At 40.7% G+C, this 25,869-nt stretch overlaps 1 long non-coding RNA gene across 1 annotated transcript; it reads right to left on the minus strand.

Annotated features, from left to right (window-relative positions):
- Positions 1-210: 210 nt before the first annotated feature.
- Positions 211-16,579, minus strand: LOC116699676 (uncharacterized). Its single transcript, XR_004334476.1, has 3 exons — positions 16,569-16,579; positions 12,077-12,081; positions 211-308 (listed from the first exon to the last, which is right to left on the minus strand). It is a non-coding gene; the product is annotated as an uncharacterized LOC116699676 (long non-coding RNA).
- Positions 16,580-25,869: the final 9,290 nt, after the last annotated feature.

A 25,869-nucleotide genomic window follows, 5' to 3' on the forward strand; every position in this document is an offset into this window, starting at 1 on the left:
AAAAAGCCGACTTCCGGGGAGTCGCGGAGCTGAGGTTGCTGCAGCAACGGACAAACGACCCGGGGAGTAGTAACATTACGACGCAGAGAGCCAGCCGCTAAATAAGTCAAAATAAACTCAATGCTTCATCCACACAAAGCACCCTACTGTTTCTATGAGTGACAGCTTTCTGCAGCTGGTTTTTTGGGAACAAGCAAGTTACCGTTGGTTCCTCCAGGCTATCATGATGCATCGGTTACAGAGAATGAGCTAAACAGCGGGCTAGGTCTAACGTTAGCAGTTTGCTGACCCATTGTCGCTGGGTCTAACTGACCCGCCTCACTCCCTGCAACTCCAAGAACGTCTGCCGAGCTGCGTCAGGCGGCTCTCCTCCCAGCAAGATTCAACACAGTTTACAGTTCACTGACGCGTATTGTCAACATTTTTTTGTGAACCTACAAAATGAGCAAGGCAAACCGTCCAATGGCCTTTCTACCAATTTATTTCGATAGTACAGCCCCTTAGATTTTCATCAACATTAGACTAAGTTGAAACAGGAGACAGAATATAAATTATATCTTAGAGAATGCCTTTGTAAAGGGTCCAGAATTGTGTGCTATAACCCTGCAAACACAAATAATTCCCACCATTTTAGGAATCCACAGATGTTATTTCTGTTCAATGAAACACGTCAGTCAGTGTTTCTGAACTCTTTCCTAAAGCTTAAACATTTGAGGGAGAACATTTGACTGTGAAATAAAATGAGGAGCTGCTCCATAGACATAAATGAGACTGTGAAAGCCAAGGGGTAGTTGAATATTCGCAGCAAAATTAAGTTTATGCTGTAGCACTGATAAGGACCATTAAGAAACTGAACCTCATTTGGGTGCAGAAACAGATAAAATATATTTTAGGTCAACAAAAAAATACAGTGTCCCAGATTCTCTATCCCGAGACGAATTCAAGGGCCAGTTATCCAGTCCTCAGCAGCAGGAAAAAAAAGTGGCGCATGTTTCGAAGTATTGACAGAACTGTCCTGTGGCACAGAAATAGCATATTTGATTTCCTGAAATGGGTGGAATTCCCTTAGAAGCCTGATGGAAGATGCACAGTGGTAATGATCAGCGCTCTGTGTTCTCCAGGCGCTGTGGTCTGTTTCCTGTTCCTGTGGTTTTAAGTACATCCCCAAATGCCGCTGCCACAGTTCAGTTATTAGGTAAGAACAGATGAATTCATGTGTATTCTGTGCTACACAGACTTTTGGGTTACACACAAGGGTGAAGGGTTTGTTTGAACACTGGCAGGGGACACATTATAAACTGGGTAGTCTATATCCACGATGTACCACTTCCGGGATTGCTCAGTTGCTACTGGATATTCGGATGTCACTCATTTTGGACGGATGTCCGTCACCTTCAGCTTTCTTTGTGTTGGCATTTTAAACTAAAATCCAGACAGCTAGCTAGATTATCTGTCCAATTGGAGTTTACTATTGCACGACTAAAACAACCTTTGAACGTCCACATGTTCCACCAAAACAAGTTCCTTCCCGAGGCTATTTTACAGAGGCACCGTGGCTCTGTCCGGCGCATAGCACCGAAGGAATGCCAATAAACCGGAGCATGCTTCCTCCCATCCCAGAATGCCGTGGAGGGTGGTCTAGCAATGCGGGACAACAGAGATGTTACCCCAAACTACAGAAGTGAAATACTGATTTTAATCAACTGAAATTCCACGTTAACACAGATTCTCATCACGCCGTGCTTTCTTAGTTTATACATGTCAGCAAGGATCATTCCTTCATTGTTTTTGTGCCACACACTCAGACATCTGCACACAGGGTGACCATTAAACCGCTCACTGTAGCAAGGCGAAGATGAAAATCAAACCAACCCTACCCTGCACTGAAGCCAGCAGATTGATTGGTACAGTTTCCTTTAGAAAGTCCAACAGAATAATAACAATTTTTAATTTTATATTTATACTGTTTCTCTTTTTACTTGTCTGTTTCTTATCTTTTTTCTGAGCCTTGAAACTTAATCTCTAACTGTATATTGTGAATGTGCAATTGAATGACAATAAAGTCTGTCTTAGTCTAGGAATGGACGTTTAACCGTAGTCCTCAGAAATCCACCGGAGTTTAAAATGCCAACACAAAGAAAGCAGAAGGTGACGGACATATGGCCGAAATGAGGGCCATCCAGTGGAATTTCAAACGGAACCTGAACAATCCTAGAAATAAAACGTCTTATCTCATCTTATAGTCCCTTTGCTCCTTGGACCCCTACTGCTTACCTGGCAGGGGTCCAGGCTTACATGTGTCTCCTCTGATACAAATGAGCTGTCTCTCAAGTCAGGGGTCACCTCCCATGGATGAAGGGTGTGTATCTTTCAGTGGACTAAAAGCCAAATTCATGGCTGGATGAAATAGTCTATCTTCACACAGACTTCAGCATTGATTTAGACATGAATAGGCAGTCAAAAGATCAAAAAATAACTTCATAACCAGGTTTCTTGAGAGCCCTGGGCACCTGGATAGTATGTCCATTTCCTCCGGCTATTAACATTTGACATCTGTCTGGATATGTTATTTGCACAATGACATATGATCACTAGGTTTTTTTTTTTTTATTTACACCTGCTATTAAAAAGTGTTATAGGGATTCTACCTACATTGTGAGAAAATCTCAATATGCAGAGCTGATGGACTGATGGTAAACGTCGTGGTGAGTATATCTTTTGTCTGAATGTGGTGCATAAACTCCCAAGGTTTGTGAAACTCAGAGGAACACTAATCATTCAAATCCACTTACACTTCAGAGACCTCATCACCCTCAATGTGCTAATATAAAAAAAGGTTAACTAATGTTTGCTCTGCTTCTTCAGTCTGCCATGAAATTCGCCTCATCCATCATATGTCTCAGTAGCAATTACAGCTGGGGCGTAATCCTAATACACTTTGGTACTTTTGTACAAGTACCCACTAATATTGACAAGGTATGTGAAATGTGTTATGAATTAAATGCTTTTTTAATAATTATTTATATAGCACTTTCCCAAAACGAGGTTTACAAAATGCTTTTGGGAATAAAAGCAAAACAGAGTCATTAAGCTTTAATGATTCTGTTCAATAGGGTCAAAAAGAGCCATTAAGTAAAGCAATACATAAAATAAGCAATACAACAAAACAATAAAAGAGGGAGGTTTACAGGAAGGCTCAACTATAAAAGAAAAGACTTAAATGAGGAGATAGTTTTACTCATCCTGACGTCCTCAGGGAGGTTGTTCCAGAGTCGGGGGGCCCTGACAGTAGCGTTTTTTTGGCACGGGCGAAGCGGACAGCCGCCTGTGGCGGCATTTTTTCATGACACATTGGGGGCGGCACGAGCACTTAAAAAAAAAAAAATCCTACTGTATCATCTATCATTTTACCATGCAGGGAATTGGCAAATTGGCACCCCTGCTTCCTGAGAAGAGAAGCTGTGTGAGAAGGGGAAGGGGGGGGCAGAGGCAGACAGTTCACCTCTGGGTCGGACGGGTTGCGTATAGGCGCCGTTACCGTGGTTGCTCAGTATTGGCAGAGCTGATTACGGTCATGTGTCAGTTAAACTTTACATCTCCAATCCTATCCTGAGTTGAAAGATAGCCTAGTTTACCGCTTTATTATTGATTTTATAGGCGTGTGTGTTCTTGTCTTGCATCAGCACCCATGGAGGAAAACATAAATTGGAGCCCATGTTGCTGAGTCGCCCAAATGGAACAACCTGGACAAGGGGGGGGGGGGGGGGGGGGGAAACAAGGAATCATGAGCCTCCTTGAGCTTAACACTTTTATGCATGATAAGGATCTATTGGAGATCTACCCCAAGTGTTGGACTGCTCTCAGGATTATACTTACTCTGCCTGTCACTGTGGCTCAAGCAGAGAGGAGCTTATCAAAACTAAAGTTGATCAAGTCATACCTTAGGTCATCGGAGATTGTGCACCTTAAAAAAGTGTGTTTCCAGTAGTAATTGGAACAGTTAAATAACTGGATTCTTAAGTGTGTGTTTTTTTTGGGGGGGGGGGTCTTGCCCGAGGCATAATTCAATGTAGAATTTCCACTGGGCCCTGATGGCAAAGGCTCTGCCACCCTTGCTTCTTAATCTGGTTTGGAACAACCAGGAGAGCATTTGAAGACCTCAGGGCCCGTGACGGTACATGGGGAGTTATAATGTCAGACATATAGCTTGGGGCCACACCCTTCTGGGCTTTAAAAGTGAGACAATTTTAAAACCAACTCTAAAGGCAGCCAGTGCAAAGATGAAGGGATTGTTATACTTTGGATTAGATGTAGACAGAAGACATATTCTTGCTGCAGATAGAGAAAAGGGAGTTGCATTAATCTAACCTTGATGAAATAAAAGCATGAATGACAGGTTTTTGGTTGACAGGAATGGCTTAATTTTAGAAATGTTGGTAAAGTTGAAAGAAACATGACTGTATATACAAATTGATATAACTGTTCAAATTGAGATTATTGTCAAATAAAACACCAATATTCCTACACTGTGGAATAACAAGATGGGAGTATGACCTTGGTCTGTCATTTAAGCATTAGAGAAATTAATGCCCAATAGTAGTATTTCGGTATTTTTGAGTTTATCTGAAGGAATGTTTGAACCATCAATGTGTCAATGGTCATTAAACAATTAAAAAGAGAGAAAATGTCACTGGGTCACAGCTGATGTGAAGCTGGGTACTGTCTGCCTAAAAAAGCTGATCATAAACAGAACCGGGCCAAACACTGAACCCTGAGGAACCCCACAATGCAGCCTAGAGGTATAAGACCTGGACTTGGCCATGCCAACACAGATAGTCCATGGGTGGTCCCATTGATGCCTAATCAGTGCTCTAAACGGGACAAGAGGATGGTGATCAATAACAATTTCTTTTAAAAATTGTGAAGAACAGTATCATAGGAAAGGGAAGTATTTAAAGTGCTCAGTATAAAAGGACAAATTATGTTCAAAGCGTCTTTAAAAAAATGTGTCGAGAGGGTAGAAGGGGAGGGGTTCATTTGTTGACAGTTTCTGACAGTGAATGTTGAGAGACAAGGTTGAAAAGGGCAAAGTCTTTGGTCTGGCAGGGAAACAGACTGAGGAGGGATCTAAGGGTGAGGTAATACTCAAAGGAATGAGAGAGATCTTATGATTAAGAAAAGGTTAAAAAGTAATTTCAGGTTTCAGAGGCAACGTCTACAGAGGGGACAGGGAAGCATCAGTAGCACAGCTTATAATGTCAAAAAGCATCATGGTGATAGAAGTATTTGCTTCAATGGGACCAGCAAAATAGGTGTGTCTAGAGCTTTTTACCACCTGTTTTAAAAAACTTCATCAGTGCCTTAAGGTCTTCATGGTGGCCAGGTAGCTTTGAGGCCTTCCACTGATGCTCAGAGTTCACAGACAATCATTTACACTGCGTTAGAGAATCCTCGTGTCTTTACAAGTTTATGACCGACACAGTTATCATCCAGCGTCCAACGGCGTTTAAATAGCAAATGCACCTGCGCCCCTCTTTGCGCTGGTCTTAAGGGAGGTGTGTTCAGGTGAATTCTTGGCGTACTGCTATCTTGAGGCCGCGGGAAGTGATTACGCCATTGACCAAGCCTAAAGTCGTTAAAGCAGCATTTCATCCTTAACAGCGAATTAGTAAAATGCACCTAGGTTTATGCACAGCACACACAGTATGCTTGTTACGCACACACAGGGACGGACAGCAGCACACAAACATGCAAAAGATTAGAAGTAAAAACATGACGGTGCAAATCTGCCATCATAATATCAATGCGCCAAGGTACAAACGCACCTGGCTTTTAAAGGGAATGGGAGATGACCTCTGATTGGTTTATTGCATGTTACGCCCAAAACACACCTATGAATAATGAAGACACTAAGTACAAGCCTTTTGAACCATGCGACCGGCTCACAAACACTTTCTTCCACCGTCGAGCTGGGAAAAATAGATTTGGACACGCCCTAAATGCACCTGAGCCAGGCGCTTCATGCTTTGCGCTTACATCATCAAAATACGGCCCCTAACCTCTAATTGGTTAGATAGCAACTGAACCGTAAAAGGCCAAGCAAATTAAAATTGGGGGTTTTATCGGAATAAAATAAAATAGAAATGTCTTTAACCAGCCAAGTGTTCATTGCTTCTTTACTGTTTTCTTTTATCATCTTTATGTCTTGTTAAATTTCCGCCCTGAAGAAAAAAGTACATAATACACCTACCTTCCTATGATGTCTAACTGACAGGTCATTAGTTAGTCAACTAATTGCAGTGGACAGCGTGTTAAGCAGGATCAAAACAATTATACCCATTGTTTTTTATGCCCTAACACAGTTAGTGTCTTGTGACAAATTTGCCTCCAAGGGCTTTGAAATCTGTGCAGCATAACACATCTGCTAGGACCTTAATTCAGACAACACTACACAAAAAAAGTAAGTGTTCCTAACTATTTTTTTCTTTTTTCAGGTGTTCAATTGAAAGTACAATCCAAAGTTAATTTTGAGCTCACATGAGGTTTCGGCCATCCAAGTCGGTCAAATCAGATTAGTATCCTCAAAAAGTTACAATTCCTTTTAAATATTACCATTCCTCTTGGTATTACTGTCCCTTCCCCACAGCTTAGCAAGCAACCAGTCTGTAGAGGCTAGCAGTAGTAAGCAACCTTATTGACACACACTGTATTTTGGAGAGAGACAAAAAAAAACTGTGTTAGAGAGCCAGATGGACATTCAGAATTAGAACCACAGAAACTTGAGCAGACTGAGCAGATGGCACAATGAAACAGCTACTTGAGTGGAATCTTCTGGAATCACATTCTGACACAGTGGCATCTGCTGCCCCCAGCTAACGCAGGGTAAATTAGCCTAAAGACCAGGCTAATGTAACCTAAAAGCAGGCTAAATGTGCCAAAATGTGATCTCACCCCAACACATAACCAAACAGTGAACATCTGAAAATAGTCTTTCTGAAAACTCCTAGCAGGGAGTCTGATTCAAGATTCCATATCATGCACATGTTCAGGTTCATAATTTCTACGGGAACAAGCGTCTCAGGGTGTGATTTCCTGTCCCCGCACCTATGTGTTGCACCTGCGTGTCATTGTCCCCCCTGTGTTGTGTATTTAACCCTCATGTTGTCCTTGGGTCAAAATGACCCGTTTTCCAGTGTAAATGTTCATTGTAATTACCCAAAATAACTTCAGTACAAATCTCTACTTTCATCAATTTCTGGGCGTCTTATTCAATTTTATAGCATTTGTAGGAAAAAAAATTGAAGTGTTTTTTTTTTGTCTGTGATTATCCATCAACATACATTCCTTTAATTTTAGTCAAAATAATTCCAAATTTTTGCTTTTCTAACTCAAACATTAGGTATAATTTCCTGAAAATTAGTTTTATTGACCATAAATTCCAAAGATAACTGTGAAACTAAAGTTAATAAGTTAGTGTTACGTACTGTTAAACGTCCAAAAAGTGACAAACATTGAAAAAAAGCGTCAAAAGTGTTGAAGAAAAGGACAAATACGTAAAAAAACGTCAATAAAATGTTTTCAATTTTGACGGGAAGACAACACAAGGGTTAAGTATCCCTGCGGCTCGCGTGTAAAAAGAAAAATAGAAGCTGTAGAAATCAGAAGCATTGACTTGAATGGCCTTTGTTACTCGTGTGGGTTTGCGGCACCTCTGGTACGCAGCGCAGATGCCCCTGGTGGTACGTAGGGGTAAGAGACTACAAAAGCATTTTTTTCAGTTGTGGATTTGACAGTTGTGACCGAAATGAAAACCTGTGTCCGAGCCTTCAGTCACTTTAGCTCTGACAACAAATGAAGCTCAGCGGAAATTCTTTTTAAAGACTTCGAAAACTTCCTGCGCCTCTCCCTCTTCCTAAAACTGATCAGCTGTTTCAAGACGTTCAAACCAACCGGAATGTATTTATTTGATTAGGACAATGCACATTAATCAACATTTCTGTAAACGCACCAGTGTTAAGCCAATTGGGTATATTTCAGCTGTGGTCCTACCTAGCATGCATGTGTGTATGGTGGGAAGAAACCGGAGCACCCGGAGGAAACCCACTTGGCCGTGGATTTCACAAGCCAATCACAGCATGGCATCCCGGATTTGAAACTGTTCTTCTCTCTGCTGTCAGTTATCATTTCAGGCAAAGTGTGCAGCCCTCCTCCTCCCCTTCCATCTCCAGTCATCGTCACCCACGGCACCATGGGTCCTCCTTGCTCCCATCGGCTTCCTCGGTTCGGTCTTTGGGCTCCTTCTCCTCCACCACCACCAAAGTCTAGACTAAATCCGGGGGGGATACATCTTGGTTTCTCTACCCCTCTAAAAAAACGATGAAGTCTAATCTACAAAGGATTCTGTACATTACATATTATGCATATGTACCAATAAACCTTTGCATATTTGCAAGTCTCTCCTGATTGAAATGCAATTCAAGTTGGATTGTGTAGTCAGATTTGTGAAAAAAAAGTGCAGGTGTGTGTTTAGGCGGTTATTCATGCTAAATCTTTTATTCTCTCAAATTGCCCAAATACCTGATACAGGCTTATGTGGAATCTTACATGGGTGTTTCCAACTGTGTGTAGAGCAACAGCACATCAATGATGTTAGGTGCTTTAAGACAACTTTAACAATGTGCCTTTGTGGTTAAGAATGTAACCCTTTTACAGCTGCTAGGACTTCATATGATGTGAGCGAGATAAGCTGTTCAAGTTGTGCATGCGCACACTCACACGCACAGTGTGGGGCCACTTGTATGAATGGTGCACTCAGTCCAGTCTTTCATTTTACCGAGAGATTCAGTTTGGCTCTTGAAAAGGAAAGAAAAAAGGCAAAGTTTGAAAGAAAAAAAAAAAACAGTGGTCAACAATAGTCACAGTGTGGAGAGAAGTTGTTGCCTGGAGGCGGAAAGAAACCCTTCTGACTCCCAAGAGAGTAGTTCTTTTTTAAAGCAAACTGGCATTCTAATTGGAAACATCACTGGGGTCAATATTGTATCGAGGATCTGCCAAATAAAAAGCTATGTTCCATTCCTTAAGGCTCAGACAGATGGCTTTTCCAATTCAGTTGCCAATGTGGCAGCCAGACATGTGAAAAAGAGGACGTGAGGATTTGACTTTGTTATGCATTCTTATTAACTGAGTACAGAAGGGGCTCAAGACAAGATTTAACAAAAACAAAGTCAGACTCAAAACCTTACACATTGATCAATGAACGAGGAGAGGCTGCAAAACATCGAAGAGTCAAGAGCAGCAATTAGTAAAACTACAGGAAGCCGGGCCTGTCAACGCCAACAGAACAATAATGTTTTTATTTTTTTAAATGCTTCTCGCCGTCTCCCATGCTGCAGAATCACTCTCTACATGAACTGTTACTATTACTCCGGATTGTCAAATCATAAGAGACGTTATCTAAGGACACTTTCCAGGTAGAGCAGGTCTAGACCACACTCTATAATTTACAGAGACCAAACAATTCCCCCAATAGCAATTTAACTTACTGTTGTAGCCGGGGGGGGGGGGGAGAGATCGAAAAACCACGAAGTACTGATGCACTCTGCTGTTCTTGTCCGGGTATTTGTGCGTGTTCTACTCCATCATAAAAAATACTTTTTTAAGTAAAAGGGCTGCATTCAAAATCCCCCTCAAGTAAACGTACAAAAGTATAAGCGTGACTTTCAATCCTTCGATTCGGATGAAGAATTATGTTTCAGTCTCATGCTAAAATCCAATTAAAAACAATAATAATTCTATCATCAATTTACACGTCCCATAATGACAAAAACAGGTGAACACAGGATTTTAGAAGTTTCCGCAAATTGATTAAAAAAAAGGAGAAAAAAATGTCGAAGTAACAAATGGTTTTTCTTTTTTCTTTTTTCAAAATATAACGATTGGGGTACACTGCCTCATGCGTATCACACTAAAGCCAGTAGACTTTTCAAGTAGTGACTCGGTAGATTACAAATTATTTCCATAATGGTGAAGTGTTCCCCGACAACGGGACATCGTGGAGAAGGCTTGCTGTTAAGAAAGATTGGCTTCCAGCTTATTTGTCCATGAGTAATTGTGAAGGGGGTTAAAAAAAAATTGCTTACAACTCTTCAATAAAAAAACATAGTTGCATTCACATTATGGAGTGAGATTCTCTCAGCCCATCCTGCTTAACCCAACATCCTCAGATCCTCTGCAGGTACATCCAGACGCTAGCTAGACAGATCTTTCCAATCTGAGGACTATGGTTTAACCTGGTTCCGTCATGGTCTCTGCAGGTTAAATCCAGACAGCTAGCTAGATCATCTGTCCAATCTGAGGACTATGCACTTTTCACGTTTTTATTGTATTTTTGCGGTAACTTACTGGCAACGTGTTGCCAGTAAGTTACTGTAACTAAGCGATTACCGTTCATAACGTAATTGCTTTTTACGTATAAAAACCCTTACACCAAGTAACTTACTGGCAACACGTTACCAGTAAGTTAACTGATACTCCCCCGAATTACATAACTTACTGGCAAGACTTGCCAGTAGTTCTGTAACTATCCACCCGATTACAGTAACAGAACCGTAAAATGTTTTTTACGATATAATACCCCTTACTGTAACTAGTTTTACAGTTATAGAATACCCTTACTGTAACTTAGTTTTCATCGTATACATACTCTTACTGTACCTTCAGTTTACGTAGGTAAAAATACCCTTACGGTGTACCTAATAAGTTTTACGTAATATATACTCTTACATGATAACACTTGTTTTACAGTTAGAAAAGTACCCTTACTGTAACTAGTTTTCACTGTATAACATACACCACTTACAGAATAATCCCTATATCATTACCATTTCTTAAATAATACAGAAATATGTCTTGCTGTCATATAGTTTTATTGTAAATTGTAGTTCACAATGTTGTTACACTATTTGGCAGTGGCTGTAACAAACAAGTTAAATATTTTACAAAATATCTATTGAATTTAAGTAAATTTCCAATAAATTACTTTAGCCATGTCACAAAAGTTATACATTTTTCTTATTCAGGTAAAACATCAGGAACATATCTATTTTTACTCTGAAAGTGGCAAAAGAACACGAAGTTGACATAACAAGTGATCAAAACGATGTCTACAATAGACACGCCAAAACACTGGGCATCATTCATAGTCGAATACAAGGTCTGAACAATCGTAGTTTACCATTTGAATTGACCTCTCAAACCGAAATTGGAACTTTGTAAATCCCCGAAACGAAAACTAATAACCTGTTATTTGACAAATGTATCAAAATGGGGTGTGGTTTTACCACAAAGCTCGAAGTTTCTGTTGTGGCTTTGGAAGGAGGCAACATCTGCTTTAAAGGATTGGATGGAGCCAGGACCCTAGTACTGTTCTTGCTTTATCCACATCCTCTGGAAGGCGGACAGAGAGGCCAAGATTGAGCTCCACTCCAGAGATGCTCTGGTGAGGTGGTCCATACTGGACTGTAATGAAAGCAGAGAAATGATCCAATTAGTTCTTCTCTCAATCTAAACGTTTAAACAACTTAAAACTTGTGCCAAACAGAATAACATGCGTATCAAAATAAGTCCCCCAGTATTGAAGTCCCCCAAATAATGCAAAGGTTCTTTTCTACATTTCTTTGCTGGTCCTGTACCCCGATGGGGTTTGTGGTGATGATTTTTGGAGCCAGTTTACACAAACTGATCCTAACTACGGATCTTCACACACTTTAAAGTAAAGGTATCTCTGTTACGATCCTTTCCAAAGGGTGGTCGAAACTATCAATAATATGTTACCATCAGTGGCAAAAACAGAACTTTTAGTGGAACGAATTGCGACAGACGCACATTTGCCCTAATGATTACATTAGAACCACGGTTTGAAAGCTGCAGTCCACAGTGTTCCTCTTGCTCAGATCCGGGCCAACCTTCACCAGATTGTTAGTCTTATCAGTCACTTATAACAAAAAAAACATAGAAAACTTTAAAACTAAAATTACAACAACAAACGTTGTCGCTTTTGCTGTCATATAACTGTTACCTCTACTATACACCAAGTAGTCAATCAGGTATGATTTAGTTATGTCAGTGTTGTAGGCGGAAGGGTACGTAGCCGCACCACTCTCGTCACTGTTAATAATTTTCTGAATGTTACCTATTTTACCCCCACATCACACCAAGAAATGCTTACCTCGTTTGAATGTCATCCACGGAAGACTCAAATTCGTGAGCTGTTTGGAGGAATCCCTTGGGAACTCTGGAGCAACAATACTCGTAACCCTGTCTTTGGACGACTCTTCCCTCTTATCTGTACCCACAGTAGATGCACATTTGGGTGCCCTCATCTGGGTTGATCCTTAGAAGATTCTTAAAAGAACAAAGGTTATAGATTTTTCATAATGCAAAGCAGTCCATCTTTACATACAGCCCTTTATTCACACACACCACCCACACACACACCCCTCACACTCACTCACACACACACACCCACAACACACCCACCACCACAACACACACAGTATGGTTTGTGGTTCCTTTTTAAAGGAGAGTGGAAACCTTGCTCATTTCCACAAGAAAACTATAGTTTTGCCGTTAGTTATGTGTTTTTTCACATGTCTACAGAATCGTCAATTCTTATGAGTACACGGTTGCAAAAACGTCGTTACCTAGTACATACTTTTTTGTTTGTAGGAGGCGATTAGATTGTTGAAAGGGATCATGTCTCCTGTGGGTCTGGGGTCAACGCATTCTTCCAGACTTTCTCTTCCTCCCCATCTCTCGCATGGTTCCAGTCACGGAGTTGTGTTCTAAACTTTGAAATGATAAACATTATTTTGTTCAAAAAGTGCAAATGCATGGGTATAAATACATTACACTAATAAAAAAAATTGCATGCATTAGTATTCAGTAACCCGTATAATGTAGTTAAACTCTTAGATTGTTGAATAACACACTCGAACAATTTTATGGAATTATTACCCAATTTAATCCTAGTTCATTATAAAGAGTCCGAAATGAATTTTGATTTAACAATCTGTCCAAATTTAAGTTCCACGGGCTTGGACAAATACAACTTTTCTTTTTCCACCATAAACCATGGTTAGAAGCAATAAACTACTGCAAAGTAAGGCCACTGAGAGCAAAATCTTTGCTGGACTACACGATGAGTATTTAAGGGAACCAAACCCATGGAAGCGAAGGCACAAACTGCCTCATAAATGCCGGGAGGCCCTCGAATTTGTTCCACAGAACTAGAGCTAAATGTGGTTAACGTTGAATTAATCTCTACCCAACAAGAAAAAGTACTCTTTTTTTTTAGCTAAAAAAACTACACAAATTAGGCTGGTCTAAATTTTGCTTCATCAATTCTCAAACCACTGACCACCAACCACAGAATGGAGTTTAACGTTAGCTTAACCGAGCGTAATGTAGCCAACATACGGCAAACTGCAGCTCATAAAGCTAGCAAACCGACCTTAAACTCCCAGAATATGGGTTTACTTGTTTGTTCAGACAATGCTGGTGTGACAGAAAAAAAGATGTGCCGCACAGCGTCATAGTACACGAGTATGTTAGCTTTACCGAACGGCGTAATTAGAAGCTAGCTAATCCTCAACCAACGAGGAAAACATTTATTTGGAGCGCTCGGGTTTTCCTTCGGGGGACTCTAGTTAACAGCTTGCTCTAGCCCAGCTATGACACAGGTCGTTAAGCCTACCGTCCGCCGCTCTGCGAAGGCTAATCAGCAATATTTTAATGTCACAGAATACGCAAAGATTGATCTTTACCTTAAACGCTGCTCCACACTCTCTGAGTAGAGTTGTGAGCGTACTCTGCTAGCCACGGACCAAAGCGGTACTCCTTTGGATGTCTCTAGCGCACTGTAATCTTTCCACACTTTGAATTCTCCCTACCCGCTATTCTTTTTGGACAAGTCGTGAGGTCATATCACAAAAATTAACTTACCCATATCACAAGCTAAAAGCATAAATAATGTAACAGGTAAAATGTCCCAATATCTTTATCAAAATTGTAAAAAATAATTAATTGTATAGAGATATTTTATTTTCCCATTTAATTTCTATGCTTCTTTAACATTACCTACATATATTTATTAGAATTCGTCTATTATTTAACCACAGTATCACTACTGCTGTTTGTTGTGTTAAAGCAACAGGACTACCTCTTCAAAAATACGTCATCAACTGTAAATCAATTTTACTACCCATATTGCACTGCATCATTACAGTAATGACCCGGAAAGAAAATTACGTATATTTTACTGGCATTTTGTGGTAAGTTAACTGTAAAATAACAGTAGAGTTTAACAGTGTAACCGCCAATTCAAAATATACAGTAAAATCACTGTAAATGAAATGTCAATACCCATAATGCATGCATTTATTACCGTAATTACCCGTATCAAAGAAAATGATGGTATTTTACTGGCCCATTTTGTTGGTAAGTAACTGTCCGAAATACAGAAAGATCTACAGATGTGGTTAAAACACTGGTACCTCAGTCTCTGCAGGGTACATCCAACAGCTACTAGACTATCTGTCCCAATCTGAGGACATATGTTTACCTGTCCCAGGTCCCTGCAGGTAAATCCAGACAGCTAGCTTAACACTATCTGTCCAATCTGAGGACTATGTGAACTGGTCCTCAGATCTCTGCAGGTAATCCAGACAGCTATCTAGACATAATCTGTCCAATCTGAAAAGGACTATGGTTACCTGGTCCTCAGATCTCTGCAGGGTAACCCAAACAGCTAGCTAGAACCATCTTGTCCAAGTCTGCGGAGCGATGGTTACCTGTTCCTCAGATCTCTAGCAGAGGTACAATACCAGACAGACTAACTAGACTATTCTGTCCAAGCTGAGACTAGGGTTTCCCCTGGTCCTCAGGTCCTGCAGGTAAATCGCAGACAGCTAGCTAGACTAACATCTTTCGAGATATATTCAGTTTCTGTTGCAACGACACAAAACAACACCTTTGAACGTACTGTATCACATTTGCAAACCCAAAAGAGTTACTTCTCAAAGCTATTTTTCAGAAGCACGGGGGTCATGTTTTTCTCCAATCCGGGAATGCTCAGAGGACTAGCCAGACCCTCCTCCGCAGTGCTGTGGAAGAAGGTCTGTCAGAGCGTGGCTATAACAAAGTGGGAGACGACACCATGTTAAAAGTAAACAATTCTTCAAACATTAGACCAAATTAATGATATATGAAATGGGATGCGGAGGGGAGCCGGTGTTGTAAAGTATCAACTCAGCAAAAGGCAAACCTAGGACAACATAACCAAACATAACCTGTGTTAATCTGAGTTTTCTGTAGCTTAAACAACCTTTGTACGTACACCTGTTCCACCAAAACAAGTTCCTCCCCGGGGCTCTTTTTACAGAGACACCGCTGCTCCGTCCGGCGCCTAGCACCGTGCAAGACGATTGTGATTGGTTTAAAGAAAAGCCAAAAAACCAGAGCACGTGTTTTTCTCCCATCCTGGTTAGATAGAGATGAGATAAGATGCAAATGACTGGCATTTTGCCCAGCAGGAGGGTATGTAAATATGTGTAGTACAGACTATGATAAGCTGTGGGAATTGGAATTAACTAAATTGGTTGAAAAGAATAACTTAATACTTAACTGGTGCCAAGTACCTTGTCCTGATTGCATAATTTATCTGAACAGTAACAGCAGGGGTACTGACGACCTACTGCAGCACAGCTCTGCCACCAGTGAGGCATGACAACGTGCTGATAAGCTTTCAGCAACACAGGAAACAGAGACAAATGATAAAGTCCTAGTCCCAAAGTGAGCGACCCTTGTGTGATGAGTGATGGACGGAGAAAAGACCGGCAGACCGACTGACTTTGTCTTAGATCAGATATATCCACACATAAATCCAGCATCGCACACCTTTACCTGCTTGCATGCAAAATGCTGTTGTCAACAGCAACCTACATGCTCTGCAAGCCATGTGCTAGAGTCAAGACTCCACCTGCTGCATCCTTCTCTCGGAGATGGGAGAAATAAAAATATACCTGCTCTCTTCACAGCTGCACCGCGGAGATAAGTCGCACACACAATAGTGACACGAAGAAAAGAAGCCATTTATCTAAATTTAAAATGTGGAGTTTCGCAGGTGAAGGGAGGACAGCTGAAAGCCAGAGACTTGACATGGTTTGAGCGCGTGAGATGCGACACATTTAACATTTTATTGAGTAGATAATTAGGCTTTCAGCAGAAATGTTCAGAGTTAAATTGAGGTAGTGCTTTAAGAGAAAATAAACACGAGTTGTCCTCATTTACCTGCATGTAGGGTTGGAAGGTTATTAACTGAGAAAATGTCTAAAATTGCAGGCATTCGCTTTGTTTTTAATTCATGGTGTCAGTTGTGGCGTGAGTGTGACTTTTTTGTATTTGCAATCCTCTCAATTATGTATCATATATAGAACTGTCTTGTTAGTAACTTGATGTGAATAATGTCTTCTATGCAGTTTTTTTTCCCGCTTAATTTACCTTAACTGAACAGCTCATTGGAATGGTTATGACTTTTTTCGAGTTGAATGTTGGTCGTCTCGCTCCTTCCTAGCTCCTGGGAAAAAACATACAAAATACAACACAACACAAAATACTTGTGCTTCAAGGCACTGCACACATACAGGAACCGGCTAACAAGGTAGCAATGGAGTTTTTCACACTATCGTCATGGCTGAGCCGGCGAAAAAGAATCAATGAAGCTGTAGAAGGTGGGGGGGGGGGCTCTAGAGAAACCTGCCAGCAAAAAGCAAGAAAACAGCAAAGAAATGGCCCAAACTGCATACCGCCCCTTTAACCCTCGGGTTGTCTTCCCGTCAAAATTGAAAAGCAACACTTTTGTTGACGTTTTTTCATCGATGTTTTTAACTTTTTCTTATGTTTTTGTCCCTTTTTTCAACACTTTTGACACTTTTTTGACTTTTTCAACCACTACGTAATACTAACTTATTAACTTTAGTTTCACAATTATTTTTAGAATCTATGTCAATAAACCTCATTTATAGGAAATTATACCTAATGTTTGAGTTAGAAAAGCAGAAATTAGGAATTATTTAGAGTAAAATTAAAGGAATGGATGTTGATGGACAATCACAGACTGGAATATGTCAACTTTTACCTTATACTATTTCAAAAACCATTTAAATTTTTTTTTTCAAATGCTATAAAATTGAATAAGACGCCCCAAAATTAATGAAAGTAGAGATTTGTACTTGCCAAAGAGCGTTGTTTGGAATCAATCATGTTATTTTGGGTTGTTAAAAAGAACACTGATATAGGAAAACCGGTCAATTTGACCCGAGGACAACGTGAGGGTCAAGGCTTAACTTTAGTACTTAAGGAAATGTCACATTCTCCAAAAAGGTCTTAATTTAAAGATTTAAATAACTCTTCTAACCAAATATTTGCATACATTGAGCTAATGCTATTTTGATCTTTTGAATTCCATTGTTAATTTGATCACCAATCCTCACCCACTGCCCAAAAACCTACTTTTTTCCTGGTATATTCTCCATTCAAATGCCAGAGGAGGCAACATGTCTGGACATTAATTTTCTCCCTGTTAAGGTTGGAACGTTTGCACATTTGCGCTAATGAATCTACATTTGCTGTTTCGCTGAAGAAGACGTTAAAATTCCACAGAGAAATAAGAAGACACAGATTAGCTGTGATTTATTTTGCCTGTTATTTTTGTTATCAGATCAGATCTGATGTAATATATAGGCACGGAAATTTAATCTCAAGCTGTTTTTTCTCCCTCTCCCTAGCCCACCCTGTGTAATAAATAGCTGTATAATAAATCAAGCCCTCCCTATTCTTGAGGGCACTCAATATGTATGTGGTGTGACAGGCTAGGCTGAGACTCAGATCATATATCTACTGAGATGATGGCAGAATATATCACAGCTTTTACAGTAGCAGGCTGCCCAAGGCTAGAGAGGCAATCACTCTTTAGTGCGCTCTCTCTCTCTCTCTTTTGCTCTCCTTCTCTCTCTCTCTCTCTTCCTCGTCGATTTGTCTCTTTGATTCTCTCTTTCAGGCTCTCTCCTTAAGGTTGGTCTAATTGTAATTCAGGAATGATGTACTTTTCAGGTATATGGCCCCTATTTTCTCTTTGTCTTGCAGCGTGATAATTTTTGGGACTTGGTTGGGGCCATTTTAACTTTTTTGGAAAAACCAAATTCCCCAAATTTTTTTAAAACTTCAGACATTTTGCATAATGCCCGGAAAAAAGGGCTTCCCCCTTAAACTTTCATTTTAAATTGCGGTTTTTGGGTTTTAAAAAAATAAAGATCTTGTCTTGAAAAAACTTCTGACCCCCCTTTTTTGTTTGGAATCTGCATCCGGTTTCTGGACTTAACTATAGGAATACCATTCCCCAAATTTGGGAATAACCCGGGAGAGGATACAGCCTGTCCCCCTGTTTACCCCCCGGCCCAAAAAAAGGCCCCGTATACACTCAGCTTTGCCCCCCAAAATTCCTCAACAGCGCCCCTGGGGAAATTTTCTGGCTTTAGCAAAAGGCCAAATGAAACCCTTTATTAACCATGTTTTTAATTTTTTTTAGGGCCCCCTTAAATGGCCCCTCTTGGTTTTTCCGAGAAAAAGGCCCCAAGGCATTCAGTTCATTTTATATTAACCCAAAAAACAAGGGGGGGAATACAGGGGGCGGTTCACGAAAGCTTTCCCCCTTTAGCCCTCTCTTGTAGTCCAAAATAAACCCTTTTTGGGGGGAAAAAAAAACAAAGTTCTTGTTTTGTTGGGTTTTTTTTAAACCCAAAAACAAAAGCAAAGGGGCGGTTTTTCTTCCCCAGGCACAGGGCGGGGAAGGGACGAATTGCCCTTTTCAAAAAAAGGCCTCAGGTCCAATGGGGGATAAAAACCCAAGTATAAAAAAAATGTTGGTGAAAAAAGAATAATGAAAAATTTTTTAAAACTATAGGGTTTTAAAACACCAAAATGCAAAAAAAATAAAATTTTGACTCAAAAATCCCCCTTATTTTAAAATGTTTAAATTGCCTAAGGAAAAGTAAATTTAAACCATTTTTTGAGGCCAGCTACCCCCTGCCAGCCTCTTCCCTTTTATTTGATGGAAGGGGTCCTTCCCAAGGGCACAAAAGGAAATTTTGTAAATTCGGAATTTTAAGGGCCAAAAAAAAAACTGGGGCCGGAAATTTAAAAAAACCTTTAATTGGGAAAATTTTTATTTTTTTAAAACCTTTTACCCTTTTTTTCAATCAGTTACTATATCTTTCCTTTCCCAAACCCGGCCCCCCCAAACCCTAACCCCGACAGATCAACGGAAAGCCAAACCCAAAACCCCTCATTTGGTGTTTTCATTGAGGACATAATTAACAAAATTTTTTTATAGAAAAAAAGGTTTGGGTTACCTTTTTTAAATGATTTCAAATTTTCTTTTTTAGTACAATTTTATCGTTTGTCCCCCAAAGGGGGGGCCCAAAAGCACAAACAAAAAAAAAAAAAAAAAAAATACATATTTTTAAAAACCCAAAAAAAAATTTAATTTTAAAAAGACCCGTTCAAAATAATCGAAAAATTTTCCCAAAAAAGGAAAACCCCGTGTTTTGGGTGGGATCTGAAAATTAAACTTTTTAGGCAACCTTGGTTTTTGTAGTTTTGGGCCCTTTGATTCCCTTTCTCCCAAAACCCGTTTAAATAAACTCTCTTCTCTTTCTCTCTCTCTCTTCCCCTCTCTCTATCCTTTTCCCCTCTTCTTTTCTTCTCCCCTTCTCTCCCTCTCCCTCCCTCCCCCACACCCCCCTGACCCGTGAGTTGGGTTAGGAGTTCCCCTCGGGGGAAAAACGCTTCTTATAATAAAGGGTTGGGGTTTAGCGCAAAAATTGGCAAAATGGATAGACCTGTGGACAGTAAAAGGGGGGATGAGGGTGTTTTTATTTGGTTTTGGGTGTGTGTTTTTTGTATGTGTGTGTGTGTGTGGTGTGTGTTGTGTTTATGGGTTTTCTAGATAAACCTACGTAAGTTATCGTTTCCCTGCTTGGATTTTGGAAATTTTGGGGCTGTACCTTTTGATTCTGTTTTGTGTTTGGAGGGATTTGAGGGTTCCCGGAGGGAAAACACCCAAATTTTCGTTTCCCAGGGAACAAAAAGACAATAGAGTTTTTTTGCAGTAGAAATAAACATTGGGCTTTGGACTAAAGGGGAAGAGAAAAGAACCAAAAAATTCCCTATACACCGGGAACGTTGGTTTTTGGGAGAAATTTGGAAAAAAAAAAAAAAATGAAGAAAAAACAAAAATGGTTAAATTGGAAAGAATAAATAATATTTTCAAGGTCCCGTCGATTTAAATTTCACTTTGACTTTTTTAAATTAAAGCTTCAGTAGGAAATTTTTTTAAAAATGTTTTTTTTCATATTTGTTAAAAATGTCACTATGCCCCAAGCAGAACTGGCAGATTCTGTAAAAAAATCAACTCCCGTGCTCTCCCCCCGTTTCCCTGCCAATTTCAAAATACCCGTCCCGGGCAAAACCCAATCAGAGCGGGGGGATCTTAGATGCAATCACTCTCGGTTTTGGCCTCTCAACCCCCCCCCCGCACAGCGCTTAACGCCCTTCAGCTCAGATTGCCATGACTGAACTGTTTATCGCGGGGGAAAAAAACTTTTTTGGAAAACCTCCCAAATTTCTCGAGTGACCCTGCTCGGAAACAAAGAGGCAACAAAGAAGACCGATCGAAAAGCGGCTAAAAAAAAAGAATTTTAAACCCAGCCCGAAATAAAAAGGGGAAAACGAAGCCTTTTCAAAAAGGGGGAGGGGGCTACGCCCCTGGAAGGATTCAAAACACGGGTTCGGGGTTACGTTAGCCCATTTTGCTTTACTTAAGTATCCTGCTGGATTTTTTTTTATTTTTTAAGAACTCACAAACTAAGATACGAGGTTTAAATACCTTTTTGTACACGGGGGATGCCAACTCGTTTACTCCGAGCTTTGGCCGGGAAAATGTTGTAGCAGGTAAGATTAACTTTACCTGCTAATCCTCCACCCCCCCGTAAAGTAAATTTTTCGAGCTACATTTTGCAAGCCAAAGGTTTTTTGTCGTCACAATAAATGTAGCTGGGTTAACTACTTTAATGGGCTGCCCTGTCAACTTTTTGGGAAACAGATTTTTCTTTTTATTATTTTTTTAAACAGTTTTCTTTTTCCCCCAGGGTTAATTTGGGGAAAACAAATCTGACACAATTCTTTTGCTCCTCAAAGGGGGCAAATGGCCCGGACACGGCACTAAGGGGTCGTCTTTCTCCAAATCAAATGTCATATTTTCCTTGTGCAGGATCTTTTTCAAAAAAGCTGATTTATTTTACCCTATTCTAATAAAAACCCACATATTTAAGAGTTTTATTTTTCATTTAGCTTCCCCAGTCATTCATCATTCCTCCGAAGTTTCGGTTTTAATTTATCCAAAAAAAATTTAATTCAGTAAAGTATGTTAAATTCTTTTTTTCTCCAAATCGATTTCATGAAAAAACATTTTAAACCCTTTTTTTTTGAAAAAAAATTTACAAATTAAAAATTTATAAAGCAAAATTTTTTACATAACTATACCCTCCTCAATTAAATCCCCTGTATTTCCCCGGGTGTGGAAAACATCGGGGGCACTCTTACTACCTCGGCCCCTTTACGGCGGCCCCCCCGGGGGGGGAGGAGCTGGGCGGCAGGGCAAGGGGGAGGGCCTTAAGGGGTTTCTTTTTTCAAAATTTTTTGGTAAATCCCTTTTTCTCAAACTCCCCATCAGCTTTAAAATGCGTTTTCACCTCCTGCCATGGTCCCCCCCTATAAAATGGTATGGTGTAAAACCCATGGGGATCCAGCTCTGCCTTTGAAAAAATTAAAAACTGGATGGGCTTTTTGGAAATCTCCTTTTAGGTCTAAGGGGAAAAGGGTTTCTCCCCCTTTCTTGCTTTTCCCCGCCCCGGGAATTTTGGGCCCCCATGAGAGGAAAACTCATGGCTTTCAAACGGTAAAGTGGGAGGGGTCAAAGGCCCACCCCCGGCTCCACCTTGCCCCCCCTTCCTCCTCCCCAAAAACTCAGCCACGAAATGGCAACCTAAGAAAGCTCATAGGGGGTTGGCCAGATAAAAGTTTAGGGGACCTAAGGTCTATTCCAAAGTTTTCAAAGGCCCATGGCTGGGCCTTTAAGTTTTTTCATCTGAAAAAAAAAAAGGGGACAATTTTTCCTTGGTCCCAATGCAAGTGAAACCCGCATTTTGCAAAGGACGTAAAATGCTGAAAACCCGCCCCCAAGAGTGGTTTTGGGTCACTGAGCAAAAGGAAAAGAAAATCTTTCGCCTATGAAAGGTCGTGTCCCCTAAGTGGGTGATCTAAAAAAACCGACCCCCAAAACCATTACAGTTTGTTGGAGCCCTGGGATAACTTATTTCGTGAAAACAAATTTTAATTTGGGTATTACAAAAAAGTCACTATATTTCAAAAAAATCACCCCCACCCTAGTCCGCTGGCAATGCCAGCTCTGCTGATACGGTAATATCCCACCCTTTTGACGACAAGCCCGTTTTGGGATTGGTCCTGAATGAGACAAAGTTTAGGGAAGTAACGCGCTCTTTTTGGAGGTGGAAAAAACCCCAAACTGCGAAGAAAAACACGGAGACAAAAGCCCAGTCACAGCAGAGGCCGTCCATAAACCCGAACCACAGCTTTTTTCAGCGAAGTGGGGGACTAAGCAACGAGCCCACGGTTTTAATTTTTCAGCACTTTTCAAAATCTTTTGGGGGTACACTAAAACTTTTAGAGCAAATGTTTTGGTGTGAAAGGGGACAGGGTTTTTTGGACCCCGGGGAGGGGGGGCCTCCGGGCCTCCCCCCAAATTGCCTTTCGGGAAATAAAAAGAAACGGGGGGAAAAAACTTTTCAAAAAGCCCAAAGTTCGGCCAAACCCTGGGTTTGGTGCATCCCTACTATGAACTTTGCTGTGACCTATACAAACTAAGAAAGCACGGCATGATGAGAATGTGTGTTAATGCAGCACCTTCAGTTCATCAGAATCTGTGTCTCACTGTGTCTGTAGTTAAGGACACCATTTCTGTAGTCTCGCATTACCAGACCTTCCTCCACGGCGCTACGGAGGAGGGTCTGGCTAGTCCACACAGCTTTCCGGCATGGGAGAAAAACGTGCTCTGGTTCATTGGCATTTCTTTCAACCAATCCCAATCATCTTGGGTGCCACTAAGTGCGGACGGTGCAACGGTACCTTTGCAAAATGGCCTCAAGAAGGATCTTGTTTTGGTGGAAAATGTGTACGTTCAAAATTTGTTTAAATCGTGCAACAAAATTCTCAGAATTTCCGGAGGCACCTGAACAATCCCGGAAATTTAACGTATAAACACTGTTGCCTTTGGACGTGCTCTGACCACACTTTGTTTAAAGCGTACCCTTTAGTGGTGCTCATGTTTCCAGGAAAAGCTTGGAGTAGAACTGTGCTCCTTGATGTGTAAAGTACCCAGTTGGTCCGTACCACCCTGTAGAATGATTCTGGGCACGTCTTCCTTGGGAGACGTTACCCACCCGGCCTGGACCTTGATCCTACTGAGCCCACTGCTACCGTGACCTCTGAATAAGTGAATGCAAAAAGATGGATATGGATGGAACAAAGCCCAAAAGGTAGAACAGAATATCATATGCTTGCACATTTATGCAACTCCACTTACAGACAGCTCTAAACCTCCATAGATTATCTCACAGGTTTTCACAAGCAGGGTTGCAATAAAACACAGATCCAATTTTATCTCAGAATATTTGATTCTCACTCTTTCCTCCATGCATTTCTCAGTTATTGTTATGTGTGGGTGCATGCAACCGTGCGTGAACCCACCTTATATGACACACTGGCCATTGCTGATGAGAGGGAATGGCTACACCTCAAGACAGAAGAAGACAGAGATGGAGTAAATATGACAGAGGTAGGAGAGTCTAGAGAATAGTGTAAACCAGGACGTACCATCTCATGTAACATGTGGGAATAGGTGTTTAACACTTGGCAAGGTTTGAATTCAATAGAAACTTTTAAATGTTGAACTCAAAGTTTTTTTTAAACGACTCTTTACATTGTTTTTTAGTCATTTTTTTCAAGTGGCTCCTGGGGCTCCAGCCTCGAATGTTTTCTTTCAAAAACGTCTTATGTTACATCAGACAACTTTTCCCTGTCTCTAGGTGGCAGGAGTAAAATTAGTCATCTTGAACATTTGTTTTCATGATAGAAACAGTTGGAGAACAATTAAATACAAAATTGGATGTGGGCTCTACAGGATGGTTACAGCACTAATGAGACTAATGTGAACAGACTCTTGAGCAACATCTGATCAAATGTGCAAGGAATAATGTATAGGAAGCTGGACGTTGTTGTTATTTGAACCCCTGCAGGGTGATGCAGGACCTCCTCCTTTCACATCTCGCTGGCTTTGAGCTGCTATTTAATGATCATTGATTTAGTTAAAAATGTGAGTAATGAAGCACAGACGGGGAAGTCTCTCTTCAGTTGAAGTGTTGGTGTCAGGCAATGGCACCAGGATCATGGTCTCCAGGAACACCTTCAGCCCACTGCTCCGATCACTGATCTGATCAGGCCGGAGACGCGTTTCACTCTGCCATGGCGAGCCAGACGGCGCATGGCGGGTTGTTATCACGGGCCCCTTGGGTTTTTGTAGATCCATAAGTTACTGCGCCGTCTCCTTTTTTTGCAATTTGGGAAGGGCCGTGGCCCCCAATCGCAGAATGTGCAGCCATAACGCGAAAAAAATTTTAAAAGTAAAGAATTGGTTTGTTTTTTAAATCTTAAAAAAAGTTTTATTTTGTACCCCCAGAAATTTTGCCACATGCCCTGTTATCCTTTCACATTGACGTTAATGTACTTTTACATGAGAAATTACTTTAGGCATGCTTTTTTGTCTTTGCAAAATGGAGGATGAAGCAGCAATTTTCTGCGTTTATTGATTTTTTGGGCTTTCCCCCATGTTACGCCTTTGACAGCCCAAACGAACCCCAAAAAAAAACGACACAAGACCTAACTACACGCTCCGTAAATTACAGACTTTTCTGTGTTCAAACATTTGGGATAACAGAGGTACACAACTTAAATATATGTATATCGTTTTTGAGCATTTTAAAACCGAAAAATTTTCTACGTCAGGAGTTGCCCTTTAATTTGACACTGATTATTGTTGACGAATATGGGCATGGCCTTTTTTTCCGTTGAATGAACCCAGGGTTTTTCAGGGTTTTATCATCTCTTAAATACACCCAAACTAGATGCACCTTTGCAGTTTCTTTCCTCTTTCCTCCAATTAGTCATCCACTCAATTTATCACACACACACACACACACACACACCACAGTAACTCTTCTGCAACTGTCATCCTCCCAGGGATTTAAATCTTAAGAGCAGAGGAGATTGAAAAGGTGAGATCAGTTGAGCATGATGAGGGAGACAGCTCGAATGGGAGCGAGGGATGATGCACGATGCGTGTCATTCCTCCCACTATTTTCCTCATCTTACATCAGAAACCATGACATCCTGCCCATTTGACTTTCAAATCCAAGTTGTGCTTGACTGAATACTTTGAATTAACAGCATTCCTCCATTCTGATGCAGTTAATTTCATCTCGTAATGCATGCCTGCACATTAAAGGGTATTCCCTTGTTTTATTCATATTATGCTCCAAAAATCCTTTTGCTCTGGTAATAATTTAAGACAAGTTGAAGCTGGCAGACAAGTTTGGGATATTACTATGCAACCAAGCTTTT

This window comes from Etheostoma spectabile, chromosome 12, assembly GCF_008692095.1.
Source record: "Etheostoma spectabile isolate EspeVRDwgs_2016 chromosome 12, UIUC_Espe_1.0, whole genome shotgun sequence".
Lineage (NCBI taxonomy): Eukaryota > Metazoa > Chordata > Actinopteri > Perciformes > Percidae > Etheostoma > Etheostoma spectabile.